Raw genomic sequence first — 8,214 nt, 5'->3', positions numbered from 1 at the left:
GTCTTTAGATTATAATTCTGGCGTTTAACGCCAGATTGCTGCCTGTTTATGGCATTAAATGCCAGCTTTTATACCTTTCCTGGCGTTTAATGCCAAGCTGTTGCTTGTTTCTGGTGTTTAACGCCAACTTGATGCTCTGTTCTGGTGTTAAATGCCAATCTGGTGCCCATTTCTAGCGTTAAACGCCCAGAATGGTACCAAGCTAGGCGTTTAACGCCCATTCTGCTACTCTTACTGGCGTTTAAATGCCAGTAAGCTTATCTTCCAAGGTGTGCTGTTTTTAATGCTGTTTTTGAATTTGCTTTGATTTTTGCAGTTGTTTTTGTGACTCCACATGATCATCAACCTAAAGAAAACATAAAATAACATAGATAAATAAAATTGGGTTGCCTCCCAATAAGCGCTTCTTTAATGTCAATAGCTTGACAGTGAGCTCTCATGGAGCCTTACAAATAATTAGAGCATTGTTGTGGCCTCTCAACACCAAACTTAGAGTTTGGTTGTGGCCTCCCAACACCAAACTTAGAGTTTGAATGTGGGGGCTTTGTTTAACTCTATATTGAGAGAAGCTTTTCATGCTTCCTCTCCATGTGTACAAAAGAAGAACCTTGAGTCTTGAATACAAGGTAGTCCTCATTCAATTGAAGGACCAACTCTCCTCTGTCAACATTAATCACATCTTTTGCTGTGGCTAGGAAAGGTCTGCCAAGGATGATGGATTCATCCTCATATTTCCCAGTGTTTAGGATTATGAAATCAGCAGGGATGTAAAGGCCTTCAACCTTCACTAGCACATCCTCTACTAGTCTATAAGCCTTTTTCATGGATTTGTCTGCCATCTCTAGTGAGATTCTTGCAGCTTGAACCTCAAAGATTCCCAGTTTCTCCATTACAGAGAGTGGCATGAGGTTTATGCCTGACCCCAAGTCATACAGAGCCTTCTCAAAGGTCATGGTTCCTATGGTACAAGGTATTAAGAACCTTCCGGGATCCTCTTTCTTTTGAGGTAATGTCTGCCTAATCAAGTTATTCAGTTCATTGGTGAGCAAGGGGGTTCATCCTCCCAAGTTTCATTACCAAATAACTTGGCATTCAGCTTCATGATTGCTCCAAGGTACTTAGCAACTTTCTCTTCAGTAATATCTTCATCCTATTCAGAGGAGGAATAGTCATCAGAGCTCATGAATGGCAGAAGTAGGTTAAATGGAATCTCTATGGTCTCTAGATGAGCCTCAGATTTCTTAGGTTCCTCAATTGAGAACTCCTTTTTATCCAGAGGACGTCCCATGAGGTCTTCCTCATTGGGATTCACGTCCTCCTCCTCCTCTCTAGGTTCGGCCACACCAAGTAAGGTTATGGCCTTGCACTCTCTTTTTGGATTCTCTTATTGTTTGGGAGAGTACTAGGAGGAGTTTCAGTGACTCTTTTACTCAGCTGGCCCACTTGTACCTCCAAATTTCTAATGAAGGACCTTGTTTCACTCATGAAACTTAGAGTGGCCTTAGATAGATCAGAGACTATGTTTGCTAAGCTAGAGGAGCTCTGCTCAGAATTCTCTGTCTGTTGCTGAGAGGATGATGGAAAAGGCTTGCTATTGCTAAACCTGTTTCTTCTACCATTATTAAAGCCTTGTTGAGGCTTTTGTTGATCCTTTCATGAGAAATTTGGATGATTTCTCTATGAGGGATTATAGGTGTTTCCATAGGCTTCACCCATGTAATTCACCTCTGCCATTGCAGGGTTCTCAAGATCATAAGCTTCTTCTTCAGAAGATGCTTCTTTAGTACTGTTGGATGCATTTTACAAACCATTCAGACTTTGAGAAATCATATTGACTTGTTGAGTCAACATTTTGTTCTGAGCCAATATGGCATTCAGAGCATCAATTTCAAGAACTCACTTCCTCTGAGGTGTCCCATTACTCACAGGATTCCTTTCAGAGGTGTACATGAACTGGTTATTTGCAACCATTTTAATGAGTTCCTGAGCTTCTGTAGGCATTTTCTTTAGGTGAATAGATCCACCTGCAGAATGGTCCAATGACATCTTAGACAATTCAGATAGACCATCATAGAATATATCCAGGATGGTCCATTCTGAAAGCATGTCAGAAGAACACTTTTTGGTCAGTTGCTTGTATCTTTCCCAAGCTTCATAGAGGGATTCACCTTCTTTATGCCTGAAGGTTTGAACATCCACTCTAATCTGGCTCAGCTTTTAAGGAGGAAAGAATTTGGCTAAGAAAGCCATGACCAACTTATCCCAAGAGTTCAGGCTATCTCTAGATTGAGAGTCCAACCATATTCTAGCTCTGTCTCTTATAACAAAAGGGAAAAGCATAAGCTTATAGACCCCGGAATCAACTCCATTGGTCTTAACAGTATCACAGATCTGCAAGAATTTAGTTAAGAACTGAAAAAGATCTTCTGATGGAAGTCCATGAAACTTGCTGATAAGCGAATATTTTATACGCTTTTTAGGGGTAATTTCATGTAGATTTTAGTATGTTTTAGTTAGTTTTTAGTAGATTTTTATTAGTTTTTAGGCAAAAGTCATATTTCTAGACTTTACTATGAGTTTGTGTATTTTTCTGTGATTTCAGATATTTTCTGGATGAAATTGAGGGAGCTGAGCAAAAATCTGATTCAGGCTTAAAAAGGACTGCTGATGCTGTTGGATTCTGACCTCCCTGCACTCGGAATGGATTTTTTGGAGCTACAAAAGTCCAATTGGCGCGCTCTCAATTGGGTTGGAAAGTAGACATTCAGGTCTTTCCAGCAATATATAATAATCCATACTTTGTGCGAAGATAGATGACGTAAACTGGCGTTTAACGCCAGTTCAATGTTGCAGTCTGGCGTTCAGCGCAGGAAACAGGTTGCAAGTTGGAGTTCAACGCCAGAAATAGGTTACAACCTGGTGTTCAACTCCAAAAACAGCCCAGGCATGTGAGAATCTTAAGTCTCAGCCCCAGCACACACCAAGTGGGCCCCAAAAGTGGATTTCTGCACTGTCCATCTTAGTTTACTCATTTTCTGTAAACCTAGGTTACTAGTTTAGTATTTAAACAACTTTTAGAGATTTATTTTGATATCATGACATTTTAGATATGAATTATATACCTTGTGACGGCATGAGTCTCTAAACTCCATTGTTGGGGGTGAGGAGCTCTGCAGCGTCTCGATGAATTAATGCAATTATTTCTGTTTTCCATTCAAACACGCTTGTTCCTATCTAAGATGTTCATTCGCGCTTCACTATGAAGAAGGTGATGATCCATGACACTCATCACCTTCCTCAATCCATGAACGTGTGCCTGACAACCACCTCCATTCTACATTAGATTGAATGAGTATCTCTTAGATTCCTTAATCAGAATCTTCGTGGTATAAGCTAGAATTGATGGCAGCATCCTTGAGAATCCAGGAAGTCTAAACCTTGTCTGTGGTATTCTGAGTAGGATTCTGGGATTGGATGACTGTGACGAGCTTCAAACTCGTGAGTGTTGGGAGTAGTGACAGACGAGGACCAACAGATGATTAACCGTGCTGTGACAGAGCATTTGGACCATTTTCACTGAGAGGATGGGAAGTAGCCATTGATAACGGTGACGCCCTATATACAGCTTGCCATGGAAGGAGCCTTGCATGTTTGAAAGTGAGGAAGCATTATGTTACAGGAATTCAGAAGATAAAGCATCTCCAAAACCAACATATTCTCCATTACTGCATTATAAGTATTTATTTCATGCTCTTTTAGTTTTTACAAATAAACTAAAAATTATTATTGATATTATATCCTGACTAAGAATAATAAGATAAGCATAGCTTGCTTCAAGCCAACAATCTCCGTGGGATTCGACCCTTACTCACGTAAGGTATTACTTGGACGACCCAGTGCACTTGCTGGTTAGTTGTGCGAAATTTCATAGTGTGAAGTAATTTTCGTGCACCAAGTTTTTGGCGCCGTTGCCGGGGATTGTTTGAGTTTGAACAACTGACGGTGATTCTTGTTACTTAGATTAGGAAAAATTTGTCTTTTTGGTTTAGAGTCACTAGAATTGCATCTGCTATTATTCCTTTTAAAAAATTTTCAAAAATATTATTTTTCTTTAATTGAATTTTCATTTTCTTTATGAGTTTAGTGTCATGTTCTAAGTTTGGTGTCAATTGCATGCTTTTCTTTGTCTCTCAATTTTTTGAATTGCGTGTTCTTGTTTTTCCTTGATCTTCAAATTGTTCTTGTTAATTTTTCTTGTTTGATCTTTGGCTTGTCTTGTTCTGTGTGTTTTCGTGTTTTCCTTATGCTTTTTAAAAATATTAGTTTTCAAAAATATTTTTTTTACAATATTAAAACACGTTACATTTATAGCGCAGTTGGCTAGAGCGTTGGCTTATGTTCTTGGCAATTGGGTATCTTCCTTTTAAAACTTTTTTCAAAAATAAATTTTCTTTGATTAAATCTTGTGCCAAACTTTAAGTTTGGTGTTCTCTTGTTAATTTTCTTTAATTTTCGAAAATTTAATTTGGTTTTCAAAAAAATTTTTAAGTTTGGTGTTCTTTCTTTTGTTATTGTTGTTCTTGTGAATCTTCAAAGTGTTCTTGAGTCTTCTTTGTGTTTTGATCTTAAAATTTTTAAGTTTGGTGTTCTTTGGTGTTTTTCCTCCAAAATTTTTGAAAGCAAGGAACATTAGATCTAAAAATTTTAAGTCTTGTGTCTTTTGTGTGTTTTTTTCTTTCATCATAAAATTCAAAAATAAAAAAATTATCTTCTCTAACTATTTTCAAGCAAATTTTTCGAAATTTTCTATAAAAAATTTAGATTTCAATTTCAAAAATTTTCAAAATCTTATCCTTTAAAAAAAAAAATCACATCTTTTTCAAAAATATCTTAACCACTTTTTCTCTCCTCATTTTTTCAAAAATTTTTAAAATATTTTTTTAAATCTTATTTTTATTTTTTTATTTTAGTTTTTATTTTATTTTATTCTATTATTTCAAAAATTATTTTTTATAATAAAATAAATAAAATAAATCCACATCATCTCCCTTTCTCCATCATGGACCTAAGTGAAAATGAACAATCCAAAAGGACTCTGGGATCATATGCTAACCCCACTACTGCTTCATATGGGAGTAGTATCTATATACCCTCCATTGGAGTTAGTAGCTTTAAGTTGAACCCTCAGCTCATTATCATAGTGCAGCAAAGTTGCCAGTATTCCGGTCTTCTACAGGAAGAACCTACAGAGTTTCTAGCATAGTTTTTACAAATTGCTGACACAGTGCATGATAAGAAAGTAGATCAGGATGTCTACAGATTGTTATTGTTTCCATTTGCTGTAAAAGACTAAGCTAAGAAGTGGTTAAATAACCAACCTAAGGACAGCATAAAGACATGGAAACAGCTGTCAGAAAAATTCCTGAATCACTATTTTCCTCCAAAATGGATGACACAGCTAAGGCTGAGCATCCAAGGCTTCAAACAAGGAGATAATGAATCCCTTTATAATTCCTGGGAGAGATACAGAGAGATGCTAAGAAAATGCCCCTCTGAAATGTTTTCAGAGTGGGTACAGTTAGACATCTTTTATTGTGGGCTTACAGAGAAAGCTCAGATTTCTCTAGACCACTCATCTGGTGGATCTATACACATGAGAAAGAAAATCGAAGAAGCTCAAGAGCTCATTGATACAGTTGCCAGAAATCAGCATCTGTACCTAAGCAGTGAACCTTCCATCAATGAAGAGGCTAAAACAGTAACTGCTGAACTCAGTTCTGCAGATCAAGCTACTGAATTCAATCAGCAATTAGATTTTCTAACAAAATAGTTAGCCGAATTCAATGAGATATTGCAAGAAATAAGAATGGCTAATATGAATCTGGAAGTCCAGTTGAAGCAAACAGAACAGCAGTTATCAAAACAAATAACAGAAGAATGCCAAGCAGTTCAATTAAGAAGTGGAAAAACATTAAATACCTCACTTTAAGGCAGTAGAAAGCCAAGAAATGAACAGACTGCTACCCAAAATCCCTCTGAGGACAGTCAGAGCCCAGAGAGGAATAATTTTGGCGCTCAAACGCCAGATAATAGGTGAAAAGCTGGCGTTGAATGCCCAACCCATGCTCAGTCCTGGCATCCAACGCCAGAAACAAGCAAGGAACTAGCGTTGAACGCCCAAAGGAAGCTCAGTTCTGGCGTTCAAACGCCAGAAAGAGATAAGGAGTTGGCGTCTAACGCTACTCCAGCTTCCACCCCTGGTATTCAAACACCAGTGGGGGATCAGACACATACAAGTGCTGATAGCAACTCCTCTAAAAAGGCTTCTCAACCCACGGCTGTAGGCAATAAACTTATAGCAACTAAAGTTGAGGAATACGAAGCCAAAATGCCTTATCCTCAGAAACTCTGCCAAGCGGAACAGGATAAGTAATTTTCCCGCTTTGCAGACTATCTCAGGACTCTTGAGATAAAGATTCCATTTGCAGATGCACTTGAGCAAATACCCTCTTATGCTAAGTTCATGAAAGAGATCTTAAGTCATAAGAAGGATTGGAGGGAAACTGAGAAAGTTTACCTCACTGAAGAATGCAGTGCAGTCATTTTGAAAAGCTTACCTGAGAAGCTTAAAGATCTGGGAAGCTTTATGATACCATGCACATTAGAAGATACTTGTACCAAGCAAGCTCTATGTGATCTTGGGGCAAGTATTAACCTAATACCTGCAGCTACTATCAAAAAGCTTGGTTGACTGATGAAGTTAAACCAACCCGGATATGTCTCCAACTTGCTGATGGCTCCATTAAATACCCATCAGGCATAATTGAAGACATGATTGTCAAGGTTGGGCCATTTGCCTTTCCCACTGACTTTGTGGTGCTGGAAATGGAGGAGCACAAGAGTGTAACTCTCATTCTAGGAAGACCTTTCCTAGCAACTGGACGAACCTCATTGACGTCCAAAAAGGGGAAGTGACCCTGAAAGTCAATAAGTACGAGTTTAAGTTGAATGTTGTCAAAGCTATGCAGCATTCAGACACCCAAAATGACTGCATGAGCATTGATATTATTGACTCTCTGGTAAAAGAGGTCAATATGACTGAGAGTCTTGAATCAAAGCTAGAGAATATCTTTAAAGATGTTTAGCCTGATCTGGAGGAACCAGAGAGAATAATAGAACCTCTGAAAATTCCTCAAGAAGAGGAGAAACCTCCCAAACCCGAGCTCAAACCATTACTACCATCCCTGAAATATGCATTTCTGGGAGAAGGTGATACCTTTCCTGTAATCATAAGCTCCACCTTAGAGCCATAAGAAGAGGAAGCACTAATTCAGGTGCTAAGGACACACAAGACAGGTCTTGGATGGTCCATCAGTGATCTTAAGGGCATTAGCCCAGCCAGATGCATGCACAAGATCCTATTGGAGGGTGACGCTAAGCTAGTGGTTCAACCACAAAGGCGGCTAAATCCAGCCATGAAGGAGGTGGTGCAGAAGGAGGTCACTAAATTACTAGAGGCTGGGATTATTTATCCTATTTTTGATAGCCCCTGGGTAAGCCCTGTCCAAGTCGTCCTTAAGAAGGATGGTATGACAGTGGTCCATAATGAAAAAAATGAACTAGTTCCTACAAGAACAGTTACAGGGTGGCGTATGTGTATTGATTACAGAAGGCTCAATACAGCTACCAGAAAGGATCATTTTCCTTTACCATTCATAGACCAGATCTAGAAAGACTAGCAGGTCATGAATACTACTGCTTCCTGGATGGATATTCAGGTTATAATCAAATTGCAGTAGATCTCCAAGATCAAGAGAAAACAACATTCACATGTCCATCCGGAGTATTTGCATACAGAAGGATACCATTTGGCCTGTGCAATGCACCTACAACCTTTCAAAGGTGCATGCTCTATATTTTCTCTGATATGGTGGAAAAATTTTTGGAAGTCTTCATGGATGACTTTTTAGTATTTGGAGACTCATTCAACTCCTGTCTTGACCATCTAGCACTTGTTCTAAAGAGGTGCCAAGAGACTAACCTTGTTTTAAACTGGGAGAAATGTCACTTTATGGTGACTGAAGGAATTGTCCTTGGGCACAAAATTTCGAACAAGGGAATAGAGGTGGATTAAGCTAAGGTAGAGGTAATTGAAAAATTATCACCACCTGCCAATGTTAAGGAAATCAGAAGCTTTCTGGGGCATGCAGGATT

Source organism: Arachis duranensis, chromosome 10 (assembly GCF_000817695.3).
Source record: "Arachis duranensis cultivar V14167 chromosome 10, aradu.V14167.gnm2.J7QH, whole genome shotgun sequence".
Taxonomy (NCBI): domain Eukaryota; kingdom Viridiplantae; phylum Streptophyta; class Magnoliopsida; order Fabales; family Fabaceae; genus Arachis; species Arachis duranensis.
Note: the sequence above shows the minus strand (reverse complement) of the source record.